This window comes from Cherax quadricarinatus, chromosome 13, assembly GCF_038502225.1.
Source record: "Cherax quadricarinatus isolate ZL_2023a chromosome 13, ASM3850222v1, whole genome shotgun sequence".
NCBI lineage: Eukaryota > Metazoa > Arthropoda > Malacostraca > Decapoda > Parastacidae > Cherax > Cherax quadricarinatus.
Window position 1 is genome coordinate 20436491 of NC_091304.1, and position 24814 is coordinate 20461304.

Consider the following 24814-nt stretch of genomic DNA (forward strand, 5'->3'; position numbering starts at 1 on the left):
GAATGTTTAGTCACCCATCATGCTTCACCCTTGTTGAATGACCAAACATTCTCAACCTCTCCGCTTTCTAAACTATATATTTATATATATATAACCCGCACATGAACACTGGAACGTATGACGAAGTTTCGGTCCGACTTGGACCATTAACTAGTCACTAGTCACGTGATTAGCTTATGGTTCAGGTCGGACTGAAACATCGTTATAGTTTCATTCTGCTGTGTGTGAGTTACTTGTGAATTGTTTCAGTCGGAGTATTGTGCCCTTTTATTCTCAACTTTACCTTTCATACCACCTCACCGTCATACCACCTCACCGTCATACCACCTCACCGTCATACCACCTCACCCTCTAACTTCTTAACTCGTCATTCACTGCATAATTTGCACAAATTAATCTGCAACACGACATCTTCACGTCCTGCAGGCTGCTCCTCGCTGCAACATTGAAAGGCCTCACACACTTACACTAGTGTTGGCATCACTATATTCTCATTTTCGCATCCAGCGACAAACTTCGTGTGCTCTACAGACTAAGCAACACTATTTTCTTCATCTGCCCTGTGATTGACTTCATATTTCATAGACCAATCTACCGACACATCCACTAAATACATTCACTTCCTCCATACTCCATCATTCTTATCAGACATCCCATCTTCCATTGCATAAACTACCACTTACTCTTATCACCTTATTCTTTTCTGCGTTCACTTTTTTATTCCCTTTTTTTTTTTTACTTAGCCTTCGAAACTCCTCCACCCACTTCTTACAGGACTCACAAAAGCACTGTGGTATTTGCAAAGAGCATCTATAACAACTAACGTATATTAGATAAATTGTCTTGATCCCCTCAACGTCTTCTCAGCAATGTATTCATTCTCTCTCAGCTTCGTCTATAAGCACATTAAATATCCAATATGACGTCTCACTTTTCTGTTTAAGGTTCAGTTGTCCGCTCAAGATTTTCCCTTCTCTCCTATATATTCTAAAATGAGCGTATATTCCCTCGTAAAAAAATGCTTTCAACAACGTACCACCTGTTCCATACTTTCGCAACATCGCTCTCATGTTTACTATATCATTATGCCTTTCCCAAATTCGTAAATGCAATTAGCAGCTCTCTTCCTTTATTTATGATCTACTCTCTTACTCTTCAATGTCAACATTTGAGTCATGCATCCTCTTCCCTTTCCAGATTCACCTTTTTCTTTTGTAATCCTTCTTTCTGTCTTTCACGTAACACTTTCAAGAACAAGTCGCTGTACACTGAATTCACATAATACAATCTCAAGACTTATTCCATTATAATTGTTACACTTACTCAGCGCTGTATGACCCTTGTGGTTTAGCGCTTCTTTTTGATTATAATAATAATGTTAAACTTACTCTTGATCCCTCTTTCCCTTATTCAGATAAGCTGTGCATGCTGTAACAGTGCTAAGATAACGTCCCTTCCATTCTTTCATAAATACATTAAACAAACACATCAACCATTCCAAAGCTATATCCCCACCTGGCTTCACTATGTCAGTCTTCATTCCAATCATCCCCTGCTGTTTCATCCGCCTCCCTTATACTCACTTCTTTCTCTTTCCTCCTGATAAATCCTGTTCCCGTGTACCATGCATAAACTTCCCCTTCCTTCACTTCATCACCTGCTTTAACATTCATCTTATTCTCTACACCTCCATCAAACATCTCGTCACTCTCCGTCCCCCTTTATTTGGTTCCCAGGTTTTCTCACCTACATCCTTATTCTCCCTCCATTTACCATCGCTGCGCCAAGTCTACACCTGCTTACAAACACTAAGAAAATATTATTCAACTTTTTTTTGCTTTTTTTTGAATTTGCATATATGATGAGTTAGTATGGCGCGTGTATTGGGAAATTCTAGCAGTGTTAATAAGTGAATGTAGGTAGAACAAATAGAAGTAATGAGAGTGACGGTGTTGGTGACTGGTAAGATTGTGGTGTTGGTGACTGGTACGATTGTTGTGGTTATGACTGGTACAATTGTGGTGGTGGTGTCAAGGAACGGTGGGCCCCACCCTATACTTTGAGGTAACTTTATGGTTTTGGGTGATGAGTGCACCACACCCACCCATCCACCCACGGCCATCCTGGATGCACTGCCACCCAACTGCGCTACCGCCCATTTTCTGTGCCGCCCACCTGCGCTGCCGACCACCCACCTGCAGTACCACCCACACATCTGCTCTAGCGCTCATCTCCACTGCCACCTACACTGCTTCCTAACCCACAATGAACTTCTGCCCACGTAGTCTGCTGTCTCCTGACATGTTCAAACGTACCACTGCCCACCTACACTATTGCCCGCATACACTAGTGCCCACCTACAGTAGTGCCCACCTACGCTGTTGCCCACCTACGCTATCGCCCACCTACAATAGTGCCCATCTACACTACTACCCACTGACACTAGTGTCCACCTACACTTGTGCCCACCTACACTGGTGCCCACCTACAATAGTGTCCACCTATGCACTAATGCCCGCCTATACACTAGTGCCAACCTACACTAGTACCCACCTACATTAGTGCCAACTTACACTAGTGCCAACCTACACTAGTGCCCACCTACAGTAGTGCCCACCTACAATAGTGCCCACCTACACTATTGCCCACCTACACTGTTGCCCACCTACAATAGTGCCCACCTACACTACTGCCCATTTACACTAGTGTCCACCTACACTTGTGCCCACCTACACTGGTGCCCACCTACAATAGTGCCCACCTATGCACTAATGCCCGCCTATACACTAGTGCCAACCTACACTAGTACCCACCTACACTAGTGCCAACTTACACTAGTGCCCACCTACAGTAGTGCCCACCTACACTATTGCCCACCTACACTATTGCCCACCTACACTGTTGCCCACCTACAATAGTGCCCACCTACACTACTGCCCACTTACACTAGTGTCCACCTACACTTGTGCCCACCTACACTGGTGCCCACCAACAATAGTGCCCACCTATGCACTAATGCCCGCCTATACACTAGTGCCAACCTACACTAGTACCCACCTACACTAGTGCCAACCTACACTAGTGCCAACCTACACTAGTGCCAACTTACACTAGTGCCAACCTACACTAGTGCCCACCTACAGTAGTGCCCACCTACGCTGTTGCCCACCTACACTATTGCCCACCTACACTGTTGCCCACCTACAATAGTGCCCACCTACACTACTGCCCACTGACACTAGTGTCCACCTACACTTGTGCCCACCTACAATAGTGCCCACCTATGCACTAATGCCCGCCTATACACTAGTGCCAACCTACACTAGTACCCACCTACACTAGTGCCAACTTACACTAGAGCCCACCTACACTAGTGCCAACTTACACTAGTGCCCACCTACATTAGTGCCCACCTACACTAGTGCCAACTTACACTAGTGCCAACCTACACTAGTGCCCACCTATGCACTAATGCCCACCTATACACTAGTGCCAATGTACACTAGTGCCCACTTAAACTAGTGCCAACCTACACTAGTGCCCCCTACACTAGTACCAACCTACACTAGTGCCCACTTACACTAGTGTCCACCTATACACTAGTGCCAGCCTACACTGGTACCAACCTACACTAGTGCCAACCTACACTAGTGTCAACCTACACTAGTGCCAACCTGTGGAGAAATTTTCTCCAGGAGGGGGTTATCAGCCCCTTTCAGCCCTTTCAGCCCCCTCAGCCCCTTTCAGCCCTGAGGGGCCAAGCCCTCTCAGAAGGGGCGAGCGTCTTGTTTACTACTAGAGTGAGTAATTGATCACAGATGCTATGCGACGTAGTCAAGTGACCTCTGCTCCTTGCAGCGGTGTTGAAAAGTGTATTTTTATGAGACAGTATATATCTTACTTTAGCAGGACAATTAAGGAAAATCCTGCTCCCACTTTATTACCATGGTAAAGATAGTGGACATTGTTGTCTATGCTTAAGACAGCAAGAAACAAACATTCTGCTTTGCTTCATCGAGGAGGTGACAAGGATGCAAGGTACTAGGTCAGCGTTTTTTTTTTTGTGTGTATTAGGGCAGTGACGGCTTGGGGCGGTGTGGCATCGCCAGACTATCTTTGACTCTAGGGAGAGTGACACTGACGCCAGGATAACTAGCAAAGAACACTGATCTGTGCGTTAGTGTGAACAAAGTGTCTCAAACACAATAAACATAAGAGAAGTGTGATCAGCTTCTCTTGTAATACATTGTGAACAATAAAGACAAATCTTGTGGAACATAGTGTACCAGTGTGCATTTCTTAGACAATGGAAGACGTGGACATCCAAGGACACTTCAGCTTCTATCAAGTCACCGATACCTGTCGAAGGTGTTGAGAACACCATAGCTCACATTACAAAGAGCAAGGTATGTTACGAATTTCTTGTAGATCGGGGGATTGCGCAATTCTTGAGTCACAAGGAGTTTGTAATCAACCTATAATCGGCAGTAAGGTGTGGACTTTTGAGTCCAAACAAGTAGGTATTTCGTCAGTCATCATCGAATGAAATATGCTGACATAACACCCCCCAGGGGTAATTTATACTTACAAATTATATTTTTTTGACAGCCCATGTTGAGATGGTTTCGACAGCTTCTAGACCTTGTCTGCAGGGGCGGCTGTGTAGACGATTTGCTGTCATTTATCAGCTAAGTGTTTCCTATATTTAAATATATAAATTACACATAGCTGGTAAGGCCAATATCTTCAACACAACCTATGCACTAATGCCCACCTACACTAGTGCCAGCCTACACTAGTGCCAGCCTACACCAGCCTACACTAGTGCCCACCTACACTAGTGCCCACCTACACTAGTGCCCACCTACACTAGTGCCCACCTACACTAGTGCCAACCTACACTAGTGCCCACCTATACACTAGTGCCAACATACACTGGTGCAACCTACACTAGTGCCAACCTACACTAGTGCCCACCTACACTAGTGCCCACCTATGCACTAATGCCTACCTTTACACTAGTGCCAACCTACACTAGTGCCCACCTACACTAGTGCCAACCTACACTAGTGCCAACCTACACTAGTGCCCACCTACACTAGTGCCAACCTACACTAGTGCCCACCTACACTAGTGCCAACCTACACTAGTGCTGACCTACACTCGTGCCAACCTACGCTAGTGCCCACCTATACTAGTTCCCACCTACACTAGTGCCCACCTACACTAGTGCCCACCTACACTAGTGCCCACCTACACTAGTGCCAACCTACACTAGTACCCACCTACACTAGTGCCAACCTACACTAGTGCCAACCTACACTAGTGCCAACCTACACTAGTGCCCACCTACACTAGTGCCAACTTACACTAGTGCCAACCTACACTAGTGCCAGCCTACACTAGTGCCAACCTACGCTAGTGCCCACCTACACTAGTGCCCACCTTCACTAGTGCCAACCTTCACTAGTGCCAACCTACACTAGTGCCCACCTACACTAGTGCCAACCTACACTAGTGCCCACCTACACTAGTGTCAACCTACGCTAGTGCCCACCTACGCTAGTGCCAACCTACACTAGTGCTGACCTACACTCGTGCCAACCTACGCTAGTGCCCACCTATACTAGTGCCCACCTACACTAGTGCCCACCTACACTAGTGCCCACCTACACTAGTGCCCACCTACACTAATGCCAACCTACACTAGTGCCAACCTACACTAGTGCCCACCTACACTAGTGCCAACTTACACTAGTGCCAACCTACACTAGTGCCAACCTACGCTAGTGCCCACCTACACTAGTGCCAACCTTCACTAGTGCCAACCTTCACTAGTGCCAACCTACACTAGTGCCCACCTACACTAGTGCCAACCTACGCTAGTGCCCACCTACACTAGTGCCAACCTACACTAGTGCCAACCTACACTAGTGCCCACGTACACTCGTGCCAACCTACACTAGTACCCACCTACACTAGTGCCACCCTACACTAGTGCCACCCTACACTAGTGCCAACCTACACTAGTGCCAACCTACACTAGTGCCCACGTACACTAGTGCCAACCTACACTAGTACCCACCTACACTAGTGCCACCCTACACTAGTGCCAACCTACGCTAGTGCCCACCTACACTAGTGCCAACCTACGCTAGTGCCCACCTACACTAGTGCCAACCTACGCTAGTGCCCACCATACCACCACGGGTTAGCAGCCATAGTGTTGATGTTAGTGTCACTTTTAAAAGACTAGTGGCGAAGGTTCGGCTTATATTGCTAATGGTGTAGCGAGTTTTGTGACTCGAGTTTCTCCTCTCCCTGACTGTTCCTTCCATCTCGCTTTTATACTCTCCCTTACCCTTTCCTCTCCCTTACCTTCATTCGTCTCCCTTACCTTCATTCCTCTCCCTTACCTTTATTCCTCTCCCTTACCTTCATTCCTCTCCCTCACCTTCATTCCTCTCCCTTATCCTCATTTTTCTTCCTTGTTCTCTAAAAGCTTCCCTTTCATTCCTTCCCCCTTTTTTTTTGGTCTGGACTTTTTTCACTTCCACTTTTATCTCCTTTGGTATCGTCATTACCGATCTCGTTCATTTTTTTTAACTTCCCATTTTATGACTAACTTTTATTTTCCTTTCCTCATTATCTACCAAGTTTCCAGACACCAGGATCTTCCCACCAAGCTGCACACTACGAGCTAAATCAAAATCTGTACATAGAATTTCTGTAAGCAGTTAAAAATTATTATTATTATTATTATTATTATTATTATTATTATTATTGTGATTGTTACTATTATCATTATTATTCATCGGAGAGCGCTAAAAGAGCAGGAGAGTTTGCGTCTTGTAAGCTACTTGGTTGATGTAAAATTGTTTATGTATTACCTTGGTACTTGTTGATATGGAGCCAAATAATCCTATAGCTCATCATCATCCTCCTTCGGAAGCTGGATTACTTGTACGTGCACAGACCTGTGTGCTGAGCGACTACTCTTTCCAAAGGAGTCTACGGACGAAGATCTTGGCGTTTTCTTTGAAATGACGAGGGTATTCCACCCCCTCCCTTTCTCACTCGTCAGAGTTTCTGCGCTCTGACCCTCGACGGATTTAGCGCTCTTTCAAAAGTAAAACAGAATGAATTTATTGAATATTAGCAGACACTTTCAGGAACACTTTGCTAATGTTGTGGTACTTGTATCGTCCTGGAACTCAGTCCACTTCTCAAGTACTCTAGTTGTAAAGAAATACTTCCATGTTAACCAAAAATTAAAAAAAAAAAAACTCTCTAGCATGTGCCTTAAATGTCACAAGAAGACGGGGTCTGGACACATCAGTCATCCCACAGTCATTACACCCACTTACATAGCCTCAGTCCACAATGATTTCAGTAAGGCAGTTGCAAAAAAAAACAAAAAAAAGGCACTAACGTCCCACATGATCAAAATATTTGAAAGTGTTTTAAGAAGCAAGGTTGCTAAACACATGGATTGACAATTGCACAACCCAGGGCAGGTCGCTCCTGCCTCTCGTAGTTGTTACACCAGTACCACACGGTCTTGTGTTCACTGGAAACAGACTTTGCAAAAACCTTCGACAAGTGTAATAATAATGTAATAGCGCACAAAAATGCATGCAGAAGGAATAACTGGTACAGTGGCAGATGGGTATTTATTTTTTTTAATAAATCATTCCCAAAGAGTAATGATCAATAAAGTAAAAAACTGCTACAGTGAAAAGCTGTTTCACAAAGCACAGTATTCTCCATAATTCTTTCATTCTCATATTCGACGTAGACAGAAACTTAATCATAACACCGGCTCGTCCTGGGCAGACGATGCTAGAATTTATATAAGAGTGACATCCATTGATTATAAAGCAACTCTTCCAGTTAATATAAATCAGGTCTTCCAGTGGGCCACTGTAAACAATATGATCATTGAGGACAAATTTCAGTTACCGGCTCTCCGCTGTGGAATATCTCAAGAAAGGAAAAGTGGAAGTACAGAGTAGAGCGGAAGATTAATGTTAGATCTTAGTGTCGAATATCACAACAGTGTTATTACAAAAACCGCGAGGAAAATGATAGGTTGAATAATTAGAACCTTCACAAAACAAGGGATACTAACCCTTGTGATGACACTCTTTAATTAAATTGTTCTCTCTAGTCTGTAATATTGTTGTACAGTAACAGATTATTTTAAGACAGGAGAATTTTTAGAGACTGGAGTACAATGAGTGCGCTGAGAGTTAACTCAGTACGTGTAAAGGTACCAAGAGTTTTCAAGATCCTTCCTTCATACATAAGGGAAATTTTCAACAGACCTCTAGCTGTCTTTCAGAGGGAACTTGATAAGTTCCTCGAGTAAGTTCCGCATCAGCCGGGCAGTTGTGCCTACGTTGGACTGCGTGCGGCTAGGACTAACAACCTGATCGATCACTCCAACCTTGAGGCTTAGTAAGGACATTTTTTTTTCTACATCGCTCCTGTTTGAATATGAGGGGGAAATACGTGTCTGAGTTTTGTTTCGTTTCATTATTGTGTCTGTGTTCCAACTCCATGTACACGGTGGCGTGTGTATTCAGGGGTGTGTGTACCAAGCCCATGTACATGATGTAGTGTGTACGCAGTGACGTGTGTGCCAAGTCCATGTAGGTGAGGGGTATATATATTCCTTGCCCCATGTTGGGCACGAGGTGACCAGTCACGAGAGCTGCATCTTGAAGTGTTCCACTCCTTACTCTAGTCCAGTCTTAGGGAAGCAATTCGCTCTCTCTCTCCCTCTCTGCCTCTCCCTCCCTCTCTCCCCCTCTCACTCCCCCCTATCCAACACGAGCCGCCCTTGACAAACTCGTTTCTGAAGAAGTCATCTCTGCGCCACTTTTATCGTAATGAGTCGTTGAGCAACAGTACGAATCATCCACCGCCCTTACTTCACCCGCCCTCTCGCCCCAGCCACCCACCCGCCCAGATTTCACACACCCACAAGCCTACCTAGACTTGATACACCCAACATGCCCTCCTGTAGCTCGCCCACATTTTTTGAGACATGCCCAGCTCTGCTTAAAACACCCAGAGAGAGCGCTTGACAACCAGTCAATGGCACACTGATTAACGCACACAGTATCTTTATACAATACCTTAATACAATACCTTAATACAGTATCTTAATACAATATATGGTCACAGACAGGGCCGCGGGGTCGTTGACCCCCAAAACCCTCTTCAGGTAATACCTTAATACAATATCTTAATACAATACCTGTACTAGTCACGATCTTCACCTGTATACTTCTTTACAAGCTTCCAATCCCGAGGCAGATCAATGCTAACATGATTGTAACATCTCTCAACACTAGGGGTATTGGTGCCCTCGTTATCGCTGAGACTTCCCGAGCTCCAACCGAGATGCCTCCACATACCCCACCGGTTGAATATATTGTGTGCTATGAAAAAATACCATAGAGAAAAATAAAACCTGAGCGCTTTCATGTGCTTTCACACATCTTCAGAGATGTGAAGATATGTGTGTAAGAATATAAAAGTGCTCGGGTTTTATTTCCTATTTTTCACTGCGGTATTTTTTCTTAATATTTGCAATCACGTGTTTTATTGTGATCTCTTCCAGTGTGTGTTATCTGTTAGTGATTCTGGGGATTATCTTTCCTAAGACCCGAGTTCATAATTACGGCTCTTATATCGGCAAGGAAATATTAAAGTACACGTCAACTGTTTTAGAGTTCCTGTGTATAGTGAAGTATTTCGCTCCTGCGATTGAAAAACTAGAGTAAAAAATTAATAGGACATAATGCAGGCCATCATAGAACCCGCTAATCAGTTCTCAGTCGCATTTACCAAATATTGAGAGAAACTTTTATAAAAAGCTCCTCAAGGGAGGGTCCTTGACTCTGGTGAGGGGCTCTTGATCTAGGGAATTGCATCTGTGCTTCAGTTCTCTGAATTGAACCTGAATACCTTCCACATCACCCGCCCCCTCCACAGACGCTGTATAATCCTACGGGTTTAGCGCTTCCCCTTGGTTATAATAATAATTTATAAGAGAGGTGAATCTATTAAGAAATATTAATAAATATTAAGAAGCGGTACATGCAGATTAATTTAGTTTGTAAAGAGTTATGTTGAGGTTGTGACGTCACAGGTTCAGTCTTCACTAACCCGGAATCACAAATAAGGAAATCAAGCAGTCAGACAATACTGTTTTGTTATTCATATCAGAGAGGATGAGGGATGGGTAGGTGGGGTTGTTGCCCCTCGCTGGGTTATTGGAAGTGTCTGGTACGCGCACTTCTGAAACACAACTACGGAATGAGTGACGGTGAAGATGCTTCTTCTTTTGGGTCACCTTACCTTGGTTTTAAACGTCAAATGCGGTAAAAAAAATAAAAGCAACATTATATATAGCATGACATAATATAATGCAGACGTTAATAATAATATTATTATTATTGGTATTATTAATTTATGATTATATTTAACGAGTTACGCAGCTGTACACCTTCACTAATAATAATGATTGATAATGCGTACGTTTGCCAGGTGTGAGTAGATGTTATGAACCTCCCACACTACTGAAGTCTTGTGTTCATCACTGTTATGATCCTGTATCAACCAGTGTTCTATCAGCTTTTCCGCAAAACTTTTATCTAAGCAAGGTGGGCGGCGTGAGTGGGCGCGTGTTTACCCAAGAAGGAAGCGCTATGTGGCTCTTGAAAACATTTGATCCACTAGATGCATAGTAAACGATAGCTCTTGCTGCTTAGACATGACCAAGGTCGTCTCTGTTACCTTAAGTACAGTGACCGTAGCCAATTAATGCGCCATCAACATAAGTGAAGTTTGAGTGGTGATGAAGGATGGCCCTGATGGGAAGTATTAACCCCCTGTACGGACGTACCTTGATGCTAGTGAGGGGATTTTGATCCAAGAAATAGCACCTAGTCTCCCTTTCCTAGGATAGAGCCTGATTTCCTCCTAATCTCCCAGGCGCTGTGTGACCCCTATGGTTTAGCGCTTCCCCTAGGGGATTCAGAGAGAAATGGATTGGTAGGCGTATTATTGTGGGAGCTGGAGACCATCTGGTGAGTGTATGGTGCTGAGAGTCAACGGGTTACGTGGTTTACATCGTCTATACATATTAGCAGAGGCCGGCTGGCTGGCTGGTAACCAGGCAGATGGCAGCATGAATTGAAGGCAGCTCGTTTAATCCTCAAGGGGCCAGGATTGTAAAGGAGCAAGGGTGCGAGATCCAGACGACTGGAGTAGTTCTGCCAAAAGCTCAGACGGTCTTACGTTCACAATAACATCGGAAACTTTCGGTTAAGACTTTGTAAACCTGCCATGACAACGAGGCTTTGGTGGAGTCTGTGTCCATACTTTCCCTACCGAACTACTGCTCACTATCATCATTTTCGGGCACGTCGAACATGGTCTGAAACTCTTAACTCACCAAGCAAAATGTTTATTGTATGCACAGATTAGACTTGAATATATTTCATATGCAAAATATTTGTAACTCAGCCACAGGTAAGCCTCAGAATTGTTGGTTTTTCACAGGATAACATTGTGTAATATCCACCTGACGAACACCAACACGTGTGTATCTTTGTGTCAATACACGTATTAGGTATCTGGGTGTATAAACACTTAAAAGTTTGGGATTCAAGTGCTGTCTACCTGGAGGGTATTCCAGGGATCGACGCCCCCGCGGTCCGGTCCATGACCAGGACTCGCAGCAATGGTTTCAAGTTGGAAAAATTCAGATTCAGGAAGGATATAGGAAAGCACTGGTTTGGTAATAGAGTTGTGGATGAGTGGAACAAACTCCCGAGTACAATTATTGAGGCTAAAACGTTGTGTAGTTTTGAAAATAGTGTGGGTGGGTGTGAGTTGACCTGACTAGCTTGTGCTGCTGGGTCTGGTGCAGTGCTCCATCCTTGAGTGGAGATGACCAGGCTGGGTAGGTCATTGGGATAATCCGGGGGGTGGGTCATTGGTCTAATCCGGGGGAGAACATGGACCTGCTCCGCTTGGGGTCAGTAGGCCTGTTGCAGTGTTCCTTCTTTCTTATGTTCTTGCTGGCAGCACGTAGTCCAATGTACTAACCACAGCCCAGGTGATCTGGCACTGAATTTAGATATCTGTGAAGACAGCGAGGGGCCTATTGGTAATTCCCCTTGTGGCTGGTGGGAGGCTGTTGAACAGTTTTGGGCCCCGGACACTTATTGTGTTTTCTCTTAGTGTACTAAATGGCATCCCTACTTTTTATTGGGCGTATGTTGCATCGCCTGCCAAGTCTTTTGCTTGCATAGGGAGTGATTTGTGTGTGCAGATTAGGGACCAGTTCCTCTAGGATTTTCCAGGTGTAGATTATGATGTCTCTCTCTCTCGTCTGCGCTCCAGTGAGTACAAGTCAAGTGCTTCCAAACGTTCTCAGTAGTTTAAGGTGTTTGATGGAACTTATATATGCAGTAAAGGTTCTCTGTACATTCTCTAGATCTGCGTTTTCACCGGCCTTGAATGAAGATGGCAATGTACAGCAGTTTTCCAGCCTAGAGAGAACAAGTGATTTAAAGAGGATCATCATTGGCTTAGCATCTCTTGTTTTGAACGTTCTGATTATCCATCCAATCATTTTCCTCGCAAATGTGATAGTGCCACTGTTGTGATCTTTGAAGGCGAGATCCTCAGATATTACCATTCTTGTTTTTAATGTATACGTTAAATACTGCGTTAATGAGCTTCGTACACTCAGAAAGTAAACCCAGCAAGCAAACTTACCACTGGGGAACGTACTGCCAGCTGGGTACGCTTCAAGGGACGCTCGTGATCCAAAGAATTGGAATTACCCTTCGTTTTTTTAATCGAATCTCATTGCCTCCCATTTCCCTGGAGGCGCATGACCCCTACAGGTTTGACGCTTCCCCCATGAGTATAATAATAGTAATAACCAGCCTGGTAGATGAGGGGCAGCAAGCAGCAGCTCCTGGTTAACAATGTAGTTTAAGTATGCAAGAGGTGGGTTGCGGGGGTGGAGTTGCAGCCTCGGGGGAGGGTGGACCAGTGCTGGAGTGCGTCTCCACCCTTACCTGGGCGCCGTGCTGGCTCGCCACGCCCACACACGACGCCCACACTCCCCACGCCCACATAACACCCGCATCCGAGGAAGCAATGACGCCCACACCCGACGCCCCCTGTGTTTTTTGGAAGTCCCTGCCCATCCCATGGCTTGCCCCATCCCATGAAATCCCATGAAACCACACCTCAGGCAGCATTACGATCTATCTCAACTCCCATTTTCCCCATCGTTCCTGTGCTGGGTCACCGTAACGTGGTGGTGAGGTATGAAAGTTGTACCCAGGACTGGAGGCCTCCATTCTCTGGGAGGGATGCCGCCTTTGCCGCCACCAGCCTATATCTTCGGCATAAATGATAAGGATATTTTCCCTTTCGTCTAAATTTAATTTACCTGACGACCAAAGACTTGGAACGATTTATGGATATGGTTTGACAGGTGATGAGTTTTTGTAACGTGTAAATTTTATGACGAAATTAGCAGGTTGATAGTCGCAGTAGCAGTCCTCTCCACCACCTAACTCTGAGATCTCCATGGATTATCCCTGTCCACTCCACTTACTCTAGTCCTCTTTCCTTGCCCTGTTAAGAATCTATCCAACTTCAGTCCTTTCTCAGTCCTCTCCACCTATCTCATTCCTTTCCACCTATCTCATTCCTCTCCACCTATCATTTCTCTCCACCTGTCCCATTCCTCTCCACCTATCCATTCCTCTCCAGCTATCTCATTGCTCTCCACCACCTTGTCTGGTAGCCTCTTACACTGTCATTCCGCCAACATTGTAGTATATGGGTCACTGAGTGTATATATCATACACGGTTAAATACCCAATATAACCACAGTTGAAAGTACTAGTATTCCAAGCACTATCGTGATTTCTCGCGTTATCAAGGAAGAGTAAAGGTGATAAAGCAACGTAAGTCTTAAATAACAAAAAAAGGCACAATACCGTGACTGGTACGATACACAAATAACCCGCACATAGAAGAGAGGAGCTTACGACGACGTTGCGGTCCGATTTGGACCAGTGTGACTTTGTAAATGGTCCAAGTCGGACCGAAACGTCGTCGTAAGCTCCTCTCTTTTATGTGCGGGTTATTTGTGTAACGTAAGTCTTACATAGCAATATAATGTATATAAGACAGCATCACTCTGGAGAAGCTGCGTGGTGTCTAGTACGTTGTTTCAACCATCTCTTTACCATATGTCACTTCCCGACCACATTATTCGTATTTATCAGTCACCCTGTATCACAGATTTCTGTTTGACCCATACGAGTATTGCATTTGTTTTTTGGATGATAATAATAATTAATAATAATAATATAAGTTCTTGTCACAGGAATTCATTATCTCTGCCAGATTCCATCGGCTCTTAAGCCAAGTAATTTGAGCTACTTTCCATTTGAATCAAATCTGATTATAACTACCTGCCCAGACTATATATGATCCCTACGATTTTTGCATTTCTTTAATAATAATAATAATAATAATAATAATAATAATAATAAAAATCGACTTTGCAAATGCTCCTTTATTTAAAACATTTGTTTCAATGGATAATTTGCCCTTCCCATCAGAACATTGAATCACGGTTGTATATCCTTGGATAGGTTAGGTTACTTATTTCATTTGACGTAAATGCTAGCTAGCAAGGATAGGATGGGTTGCTATGCTTTGGTACAAAATAAAAATTAGGATATTAAAAATTTGCATGACTTTATATCTCTGTTTTCCCTGAGTATTGGGGGAGGAGGGGGGAACAAGAGGTGGTCCAGGCATTTGCTTATATGGATAACTGAGTGGGCTTGCCGTGGTGTAAATCACTAGGATTTAGTGGTGTCAGACAATAATCAATGGTATAATACCTTACGCTAGGCTGCACTTCCCTCTCTGTCTGTGTTTGTATATCCCATCAAGGAAGGTTCCTTGATGTTGGTGAGGGGCTCTTGATTTAGGGAATTGGATCTGTGCTCCAGTTCCCCGAATTAAGCCTGAATGCCTTCCACAAACCCCCCCCCCCAGGCGCTGTATAATCCTCCGGGTTTAGCGCTTCCCCCTTGATTATAATAATAATAATGTGTTTGTATATAATTGCTGGTATTTTGAACATTAGTGTAATGTACTGATGTTATAGTTCGGTAAATCTTGTAAATAAAATACTGTCATGTAGTAATGGATGGAGTTAATGTTACATGCTAGGTTATGCTACATAAAGCAGAGCCAAATATGCCCTTCAATCCTCGGCTAGTTTCCATACATTTAATGTAATTTTAACATAGCTACTCAAGATCAACCTAGCAGCCTTCTTAGTGAAAACTGAAAAAAAAAATGTTTTGCGAATTTTTAAGACATGTTAGGCCAATTATATCATTTTACTTTACGTAAATATGAGTAATATTAGATCAGGTTATGTTACCTTTAGGGCAAAAGAAGACAAATTGCATGTGAGAAAATTACATCATTTTATTTCACTTTCCCTTGGCTGAGAGGCGAGTCCTGAAGTGAACATAACATGTGTGAACCCTATAGCGCTATAAATAATACAATAAGAACTCTGCAACCTTCCTATCCCTGTCCACTATCCTGTTCTAACCTAGCCTAACTACGCCACTCCCAGCGATCGTCCAAAAACTCACCAATCCGGTTCTCCACGAGCCGTGTTGACCCCAGCATCACCTGTGGAGAGGCTCGCCCAGGAAGGTCACCAGGCGACGTGGTCGCTGGAGAAGTCCTAGTAAACAGTTAATTAAGATTTCAGATATATCAGGACGGGTTTCTTGTGTAAAGGTTCAGGTGGCCGTAGTTTACGTGATTAATTGTTAATGTTCGTGTCTTTTTATTTTAAGATTCATTTAGATGTGCTCATCAGCACACTTATTCAGGAGTGGAAGTTTGTGATATCTTCAAGTTTGCCTTGAGGCAGATTCCAGGGCCCTTGCTACCTTCACAGCCTATTGCTTTATTGCCCTTTATTGTTTGGCTCAGGTTTTTAGCACATTTACAAAATTGAAGCAATCAAATCCTTGATAAAAGAAATTAATTTTAAACAAATTGTCCTTGATCTTTTTTTATAACTCAAGCAAATTCACTCAGCTTGGTAATTATTTTAAGGAAATCAGTGGTGGAAATTTATATTTATAAATTTATATATATTTTATATCCAACTAAAGGAGGCAAAAAATCGAAGCAAACTTGAGAGGATAAAAAATCTTGTAAGATTTGACCGTCGTGTCAAGATATTAAATGAGGGAACAAAACTCTTGTTAGTGTTTTTATTTGCAGTCTCCCTTAGCTCATTATTTTTTAGGGCCGTATACTGCAAACTGTGTTCAAGAAATTTGGCTTCCGTTTTCGACTTTGCAGCCATGCAAAGGCTAATCGCAGTTCTAAAGGTAATTCATAGTTACTGAAGTATAGATTGGTGTGGTCTGCGGGAGGGTCATTAAAGATGGCCGCCCGCGGAGACAAACTAATGACCATTGGCCCCTGAGGGCCATTGAATTAATTAAGCAGATATGGATATGAGGTACAGTATTTCCTGTCAGCTCTGATATCTCCTCTTGGTCCCCCTCCCTCCATCAAGTAATTAGTTTCATGCTCCCATCATTTATTCTCTCTCTCTCTCTCTCTCTCTCTCTCTCTCTCTCTCTCTCTCTCTCTCTCTCTCTCTCTCTCTCTCACTGTCTTTTTTTTTTACACAGGGTTTGACAAGGTTAAGGATCCCTAGCTTTATTGACAAGCTATTTACAGGTTAAGGATTCCTAACTTTATTGGCAAGCTAAGAGCTGTTACCTACATCAGCTCATTTGAAAGCATTTTTATTGTTATGAGACATACAAGTAGGGAATAGGATGAAGTTGGAGCCATCTGTGGGCCAGCATTTTCATTTGATCAACTGACTTTATCTCGTTGACATCATTATGCTGTACGAATGTGTTCCATACACGAGTCATCCTGGGTATATATGATCTCAGATGGAGTGATGTTCTGGAGAAGGGTACAGCCAGAGTGAAGTTGCTGCTTTCTGCCCGTCTTGTGGCATAAAAGCTTGTTTCACGCTGTCCTCGAAGTGGATCCAAGTGTGGTACTTTGACAATATTGGCCTTGTACATAACAGCAAGGCCACCCACATCCCTCCTGTGTTGAAGGCTCTGCTGAAATGACATCTATCCAGGCTGGAGCCAGGCGAGAGATGAGACGTCTTGCTCTGTTCTCCACTCTGTCAAGCAGTCGCAGATGAGAGGGGGGACAGGCAAACCAAGAAAGTGGAGCATACTCAAGGTGTGAGCGTACTTGTGCCTCTCTGTCTCTCTCTCTCTCTCTCTCTCTCTCTCTCTCTCTCTCTCTCTCTCTCTCTCTCTCTCTCTCTCTCTTTCTTTCTTTCTATCTCTTTCTCTCCTCTACATGTGGAAAATAAAATCAACCTTTTTCGAAAAATAAAAAGTTTGTAAAACAGCGAGAACCAAGCATACAAAACCTTGATTGCATTGAAAAAATCACCACATTAATCATTTTAAATAACTGAGGTTGTTTGAAAAAAAACTTGCTTGAATATACAACGCATCGGGACTACATTCCAGTTTTTATAAGAGGATTCTGTCGCTAGTTCCGCCTATGACTATTGAGAGTTGTAGTCCATATAGGCTTTCAACTCCCGTTTTGCTGATACGTTTGATTGGATTGTACGTTGTGATACGTTTGGAATTGTATCTTGTATTGTACATTGTAACGTTAGCTAAGAGTTTTTAGTGTTTTTTTTTCTTCTTTTTAAGGGTATGGGGACAGAATTTTACTTTTTTTTTTGGCAGACTTATAAAAGGCCAGTCATCCTATTCCTCCTTATTTTATTTAATGTAGTTTACTTCTTTTTTGACTTCCAATCTTTATCTTCATTCCCCATTTCCCTTCTCCTTCCATCCTCCATTTCCCTACTCCCCCTCCATCCCCTGTTCATCTCTCATTCCTTTGCTCATCCCCAGTTCCCTTACTCCCTTCTCTTCCCCATTAGCCTATTTCTTTCATGTCCCTTTCTTCTGCTCCCCTCCCCCCCCCCTATTCTTCTACTCATGATACTAATAAACCTTGTGTGGATGCGAGCGGTTGAAGTGAGATGAGGGAGGTGTGGAGTGAACCCCGACCTCGAGGTCTCGAATCCGGCTCCCAGCCCCGTGCCGGACCCGAGGGGCCGGAAGTTACCCCGCCTGAGGGGTAGCTCCACTAACTGATGTTCCTGCTGTGGGGTACCTCCTGCTAGTGAACACAAAGGCGCCTGACGAGGGCGGAGCGTGCTGCCAGCCTTCTGCCATCTGCCGGAGGGGAATCACAAATGGCTGCTGTTGCTGCTAGCTCAGGGAGGTACCATGCGTCAAGGGTACCACGTGCATAAGACAAGTCGCTGTTGAGACACGTGGAAGGAAGGACCATGGCGATACTAGGCTCAAAATAAACTGAGGACAAAAACAATGAATTAAGTTCAAAGTACAAAAACAATGAATTAAGTTCATATTGGATTAAGGACAAAGGCGATTATTGTCATATTCGCAAAAAAAGAAGTTAAAAGGACAAGGTGAAGTAAGAAGTAATGACAGGTTATGAATCTTAAAGAGAAGTTGTGGGTGTGTCTGAGGAAGCATTCTCGCACCACCAGTGATAATCGTGAAGATTTAAACGTTTCCTGGTTACGCTTGGCTACCCTCATGCCAGACGTATCGCGGCCATTTTATATTTCCGTATTTGTTGCTAAATATACTATTAAGTATTTTTTCACATATCTTAACGAAGAAAAAAGAAAACGTGATTTTATGGGAATCTTTTAAGAAATTTACTTCGTGATCCTAGTAGATAGAATATTAGGGTAGTAAGAGAGGGTAGGTTGCTATGAGAAAGCACTGTAGTGGCTGCCTCAGTCAGTGGTGGTCACTTGTAATTACCTGGCAATACAAGGTGGGTAGGTGGCGAGCAGTGGATCCCACCTCCCAACATACCCTTGCTAGTGAGTGGGGTAGAGGGTGTTGATGGTGGTTGAGGGGCTGCTGCTCGGGGTAGTTGTGATTGGAATAATGGTGGTGGTCGAACATTATAACCATATGGTTATTCATTACCAATTTTCAGCGAAGGTAACTTTGCTACTGTGCTATCAGTTCAAGTGACATCTGTTGTGACTTAAGTTACGTAGTTCATTCCAGGTCGCGAGTGATAATCCACGGAAAATTTTGACGAAAGGAGAAATCTCTGTGGAGTCTAGGCACTAGGCTGCTCAAACAATACCACAGTGTGACCTAGCGTCAGGATGGGAGGGAAGGGGGATCAAAGTTGTAGGTAGTTATGGCGGTTGATGGGACTGGTGATGGTAGTGAGTTTTATAGCATGGTAGTAGCTTTGTGATTATCAGCGAAGGCTTAACTCTTTATTTATTTACTAAACAAGACGACTTCCTCTCTCAGGAACCTGTATTGTTCCCATGTGTACAAAAAATTGTACACATCCCCCTGATACTTTTTACAGAAAGTGTCATCATTCTCTGATACTTTATACCGCACTTGCCATCATTCCTGATACTTCATACAGCACCTGCCATCATTCCCCGATACCTTATACTGCACGTGCACATAATCATTCTCATCATACCTTATACAGCACTCGCCGGAACAGTTTTTATTGGCCTTGTTTCTGTCTGATGCGGTTTGCATGAGTCTTCCCTCGTAATAATTATGCAGTTTCTTATCTAAGTGCGAGTTTTTGGTAGTTTGTGAGGTTGGTTTATCTGATACGAGGCACATTCCGCCTCAACCAAGGTAATAATTCTCTATAAAGTTTAGGTTTTATTCAGTCTCCGATAACTATGCAGTGGCGTGGGTTTTATTTGACCAAAGAGAAGAACGTGAACATTTTCTTTTTTGTGTGTGATCTTAGATAAAAGTAAAACAGTATAGCCTCCTCCAGCCAATTGAGGACCACTTGGGTAAGGAGGGCAATTTTCCAGTCAATTTGTAGTGTCCGTTTGATGGTTTAGGACTTGGAGTGGAAGGTAACCCAGGACTCGACACTCGCCGCATTCTGAACACCTGAGAGGTATATTATTATTATTATTATAATCAAGGGGAAGCGCTAAACCCGGAGGATTATACAGCGCCTGGGGGGGGATGTGGAAGGCATTCAGGCTTAATTCGGGGAACTGGAGCACAGATCCAATTCCCTAAATCAAGAGCCCCTCACCAACATCAAGGAACCTTCCTTGAGGGGTCTGAGAGGTATAGAGGTGGTTGGGAGAATAGTGCGTGGTGGACCACTAGTGTAGGGGAGTGGTGCTTGTTGTGGGGAGACGTGGCCGGACAGATGGCCAACGGACATTTGGCAGACGCATTTCACCAACGGACATTTGGCCGAACGGACAACTCGCCGAATATCGGATATCTGGGTTAGGTTAGGATAGGTTACGTTAGGTTAGGCTAGGTTAGGGTAAGATGGATTAGGGTAGATTAGGTTAGGGTAGGATAGGTTAAGTTATCCGATATTCGGTGAAATGTCCGTTCGACTAAATGTCCGTTCGGCCAAATGTCCGTCGGTGACATGTCCGTTTAGTCCGATGTCCGTCGGTGAAATGTCTGTCGGGGAGCCGTGGGGAGAAGCTTATGATGGGGATGCGGGGGAAGAGGCCTGTGGTTGCGAGTTGGAGTCTTAACTCGGGAATGGGCTGGAGGTAGGAGAGTCATGGCAGGAATTCGATGTCTGCTGCAATATTCCAGTGTGACGCCTGAGAGTTCCACTCATCTGTAACTCTTGCCAAATCAATATTTTCTATATCATTTCTAAATCAAAATTTCTCCAGCTTGAATCCACTAGAGAGAGTCCTGTTTTAGACACTTTTTGCACTTTATATCCTCTATTTACTCCTGTTTTCCATTTTTACACTTCATATTCCCCCAAATTCTGACTTTTCCAAAGAGTATAAATTTCGTGCCTTCAGCGTACCTTCGTAGGGAAGGTTTTTAATATATGGAATAAATTTCATCCTTGTCAGTATATTTTCCAACACATTTATGTCCATCCTGTAATACGGAGACCAGAACTAAGCAGCAGCAGCATCTAAATGAAGTCTCAGGAAAGATACATAAAGTATAACTTTATAAGACTCTTATTATTTGTAGTTCTTGATATGACATCAAGAATTCTATTGGCTTTATTCCGAATGTTTGTGTACTTGTTTTGACTATTCTTACTAACCAGAACTCGTAATTTTTTTACGTTCACTTTGACTAAAATCTACATGATTTAGCTTAAAAGTGCCACATCTATTTTTTTGTCACATCCACTTGGCACTATCTCCTTTGTCAAATCCACTTGGCATTATCTCCTTTGTTACATCCACTTGGCACTATCTCCTTTGTTACATCCACTTGGCAGTATCTCGTTTGTCACATCCACTTGGCAGTATCTGGTTTGTCACATCCACTTGGCACTATCTCATTTGTCACATCCACTTGGCACTATCTCGTTTGTCACATCCACTTGGCACTATCTCGTTTGTCACATTCACTTGGCACTATCTCCTTTGTTACATCCACTTGGCACTATCTCGTTTGTTACATCCAATGTTTTTGTCACTTGGTTCCACCACTGTTACACCCTCGTTCTTACATTGACTTTATTTCGTGCATTTGGTTGTGTCATCCAGAAGATCCAGTGACAGGTGATACTGGGAATGTGATCACTGGTGTTGACTTGCATTAAAAAAATTAAATCATCTAATAAGCAGCTGGCATGTAAATAATTTGTCAAGTGGTTTTTTTTTTTTTTGCAGAAACAAATGCTGGCGGAGAGCTCTTGGTCCAGCGAATTGGAACTGTTCATTTCCTTGGATCAAACCTCATTTTTTTCATTCCGTCAGGCACTGTGTTACCTTTATGGTTTTAGCGCTTCCCAGTAATAATAATAACAGAGTAGTCATTATGTATCTTTATGTACAGATGTTATATTGTATCTGTGATGAGTTCAGGGAATTTTTGTACACCCAAAGCCCGGCCATGGGCTAGGCTTGTCTGGTGCTTGCTTGGTCAACCAGGCTGTTGGTACTGATGGCCTGCTGCCCCACATATCCATCACAACCTGGTAGATATGGCACCTGGTAAAGATATTTGTCCAGTTTTCTCTTCAAGATTTCTATATTTCTTCCAGCAGTGTTTCTGATATCTGTTGTTAAGATGCTGAATAGTCTGAAACTACGAATGTTGATAGTGTTCCTTTATTGTGTCCACTGCACCCCTTCTTTTCACTGAGTTTATTTTGCACTTCCTCCCATAACTCTCCCTCCAGTATGGTGTTATGTTAATGTGCAGGTTTGTGACCAGACCCTCGAGTACTTTCCAGGTTGTTATTATCATGTATCTCTCCTCCGCTCTAGTGAGTACAAATTTAAGACTGTAAAGCGTCCCTAGTAATTTAAATGCTTTTTTGGCTCTTTGTGGGCCGTAAATGATTTCTGTATCTGTTGCAGTTATGTATTTGTATGTATTATATGTTTATGTATCATGTATATATGTTGTATTGTGAATAGACAGACACAGGTAGAACCTGAGTGTCTTTATCTAAACACAGTATACTAGAGATACATAAGTATCACTCGGTTTCTTGAAGAAAAATCTCCAGTTCTTACATAGGAGTTTAAACAAATTTCTCGATAGACATTAGCCTAAGTACAGTTAACTTAAATTTTTGTCTATAAGCAAAATATTACCAGTTCTAACGTACCATAAGGCCAATAAAGAACCAAGAGGCACAATACCCTGACTGGAACAATACGTAGAGTTATTTGTGCATAAGACCAATAAATGCAACACTACCTGAAGATGATGGAGACACTTTAGAATTGACCTAAAACTGACTAATTCTCACTTCAGAAGCCAGAGCAGAAAACGGTGATCGTCAAATACGTTAAAATAGTTAATATTTTTGTTTCTATTCTGTTGTCACTGCCACATATTGGACGTTCTTAAAACCACAGTGATATACAGACGTTGTTGTACGAAGATGTGTTGACAGTGGCTTCTGTTTATCCAGCATGATAGATGCAGTATGCTGGCAGCACAGTGCTGATGTTCATAGATTTGTTGAATAAAAAAAAGATCATAAAAGTAGAAGCATACTTGGGTATATTAACAATCTTAAGCGGTTTTAAGAGAAGCTTAGAATGATAAACAGAGATGTTTATGGAGGGTGTTGTGGTGGGCAAGTAGCAGTAGCAACAGCTGGAGTTGCAGGCAACAACAGCAGCTGGTGTGGTAGGCACTAGCAACAGCTGGAGTTGTAGGCAACAACAGCAGGTGTGGTAAGCACTAGCAACAGCTGGAGTTGTAGGCAACAACAGCAGCTGGTGTGGTAGGCACTAGCAACAGCTGGAGTTGTAGGCAACAACAGCAGCTGGTGTGGTAGGCACTAGCAACAGCTGGAGTTGTAGGCAACAACAGCAGCTGGTGTGGTAGGCACTAGCAACAGCTGGAGTTGTAGGCAACAACAGCAGCTGGTGTGGTAGGCACTAGCAACAGCTCGAGTTGTAGGCAGCAACAGCAGCTGGTGTGGTAGGCACTAGCAACAGCTCGAGTTGTAGGCAACAACAGCAGCTGGTGTGGTAGGCACTAGCAACAGCTCGAGTTGTAGGCAGCAACAGCAGCTGGTGTGGTAGGCACTAGCAACAGCTGGAGTTATAGGCAACAACAGCAGCTGGCGCGGTAGGCAGTAGTAACAGCTGGAGTTATAGGCAACAGCAGCAGCTGGTGTGGTAGGCAGTAGCAACAGCTGGAGTTACAGGCAACAACAGCAGCTGGCGCGGTAGGCAGTAGTAACAGCTGGAGTTATAGGCAACAACAGCAGCTGGTGTGGTAGGGAGCAGCAACTGATGGCGTGGTTGGCAACAACAATAGCAGCAGCAGCAGCAGCAGCAGCAGCAGCAGAGCAGTAGCAGCTGGTACAGCTGTCGCTGGTGATATAATCAGCCTGGTTGGCTGGGGTGACCCCCTGCTGGTAACGTGATCACTCTCTCATAACTCTTGCTTTTGTTTACCTGACACCATCTTGCCGATTTGTTTTCGGCTCTCTGTTTATGGTCCTCGTTGTGTTTTCTGTCTTTGTGTGGCAGATTTGTTGCGTTTTGAATGGCTGTTCATCCTCGAGGCCCTTATTGTTCTGATGTTGGGGGGGGGCACGTGTGTGTGTGTGTGTGTGTGTGTGTGTGTGTGTGTACTCGCGTATTGTCAGTTTAAGGAGTATCCCTGCTGTTCGTGAGGGGCTCTTGATCTGAGGATTTGGACCTGATCTCTTGGATGGAGCTCGATTGCCTCTCATTTCCCCCCTTCCCCGGCGCTGTGTGATTCCGACGGGTTTAGCGTTCCGCCATTAGTATAATAATCTATATTTCTCTTTCTCTGCGGTCTCTTGCAACTTTGCGTCCGTCAATGTCCATTAACTCTTGTATTACTGTCAGACTAGTTATTTACTAGATATATTTAGAAGTACAATTCCTAACTGCTACGTAGGAAAGTGCTGGTTTGAGAGTAAGAATGGAACAAACTGCCAAGTAGCGTCATTGAAGCTCAGACCTCGGCAACACAGTTGTCCTCCAAGATTTGTTAAGTTATACCATGAATTAAGGAAAGATCCAAGACCTCACCTTACGGAACAGATAAAGCAAATGCGATAGTAATTATAGATAAGGTAGATTATA